The sequence below is a fragment of the Oncorhynchus gorbuscha genome, linkage group LG21, assembly GCF_021184085.1.
Source record: "Oncorhynchus gorbuscha isolate QuinsamMale2020 ecotype Even-year linkage group LG21, OgorEven_v1.0, whole genome shotgun sequence".
Taxonomy (NCBI): domain Eukaryota; kingdom Metazoa; phylum Chordata; class Actinopteri; order Salmoniformes; family Salmonidae; genus Oncorhynchus; species Oncorhynchus gorbuscha.
This window is the reverse complement of record NC_060193.1, coordinates 5,012,358-5,014,342: the sequence shown is the minus strand read 5'-3', so window position 1 is coordinate 5,014,342 and position 1,985 is coordinate 5,012,358.

Sequence of the window (1,985 nt, the reverse complement as noted above, 5' to 3'; positions counted from 1 at the left end):
CGAACCAGGGTCTGTAGTGACGCCTCTAGCACTGAGATGCAGTGCCTTAGACCGCTGCGTCACTAGGGAGCCCACACACACACACTTTGTAACAACACATTCTCGTTGAAAGGGCAACCGTGTGTGGGGACCAGAAGAGAAAGAATGTGCATGCTGGGACGGTCTGTGAGGGAGACAGGGAAACACAAAGAGAGAGACAGAACAGGGGGATGAGAGGCTGAACAGGGGGATGAGAGGGAGACAGGGAAACACAAAGAGAGAGACAGAACAGGGGGATGAGAGGGAGACAGGGAAACACAAAGAGAGAGACAGAACAGGGGGATGAGAGGCTGAACAGGGGGATGAGAGGCTGAACAGGGAGATGAGAGGGAGACAGGGAAACACAAAGAGAGAGACAGAACAGGGGGATGAGAGGCTGAACAGGGGGATGAGAGGGAGACAGGGAAACACAAAGAGAGAGACAGAACAGGGGGATGAGAGGCTGAACAGGGGGATGAGAGGGAGACAGGGAAACACAAAGAGAGAGACAGAACAGGGGGATGAGAGGCTGAACAGGGGGATGAGAGGCTGAACAGGGAGATGAGAGGGAGACAGGGAAACACAAAGAGAGAGACAGAACAGGGGGATGAGAGGCTGAACAGGGGGATGAGAGGGAGACAGGGGGATGAGAGGGAGACAGGGGGATGAGAGGGAGACAGGGAAACACAAAGAGAGAGACAGAACAGGGGGATGAGAGGCTGAACAGGGGGATGAGAGGGAGACAGGGGAACACAAAAGAGAGACAGAACAGGGGGATGAGAGGGAGACAGGGAAACACAAAGAGAGAGACAGAACAGGGGGATGAGAGGCTGAACAGGGGGATGAGAGGCTGAACAGGGAGATGAGAGGGAGACAGGGGGTGAGAGGGAGACAGGGAAACACAAAGAGAGAGACAGAACAGGGGGATGAGAGGCTGAACAGGGGGATGAGAGGGAGACAGGGGGATGAGAGGGAGACAGGGAAACACAAAGAGAGAGAGAGAACAGGGGGATGAGAGGCTGAACAGGGGGATGAGAGGGAGACAGGGGGTGAGAGGGAGACAGGGGGGTGAGAGGGAGACAGGGGGATGAGAGGGAGACAGGGGAACACAATGAGAGAGACGGAACAGGGGGATGAGAGGCTGAACAGGGGGATGAGAGGGAGACAGGGGGTGAGAGGGAGACAGGGGAACACAATGAGAGAGACAGAACAGGGGGATGAGAGGCTGAACAGGGGGATGAGAGGGAGACAGGGGGATGAGAGGGAGACAGGGAAACACAAAGAGAGAGACAGAACAGGGGGATGAGAGGCTGAACAGGGGGATGAGAGGGAGACAGGGGGATGAGAGGGAGACAGGGAAACACAAAGAGAGAGAGAGAACAGGGGGATGAGAGGCTGAACAGGGGGATGAGAGGGAGACAGGGGGTGAGAGGGAGACAGGGGGTGAGAGGGAGACAGGGGGATGAGAGGGAGACAGGGGAACACAATGAGAGAGACGGAACAGGGGGATGAGAGGCTGAACAGGGGGATGAGAGGGAGACAGGGGGTGAGAGGGAGACAGGGGAACACAATGAGAGAGACGGAACAGGGGGATGAGAGGCTGAACAGGGGGATGAGAGGGAGACAGGGGGTGAGAGGGAGACAGGGGGTGAGAGGGAGACAGGGGGATGAGAGGGAGACAGGGGGATACAAAGAGAGAGAGAGAACAGGGGGATGAGAGGGAGACAGGGGGTGAGAGGGAGACAGGGGGTGAGAGGGAGACAGGGGGATGAGAGGGAGACAGGGGAACACAAAGAGAGAGAGAGAACAGGGGGATGAGAGGCTGAACAGGGGGATGAGAGGGAGACAGGGGGTGAGAGGGAGACAGGGGGTGAGAGGCTGAACAGGGGGATGAGAGGGAGACAGGGGGTGAGAGGGAGACAGGGGGTGAGAGGGAGACAGGGGGTGTAAGGGAGACAGGGGGTGAG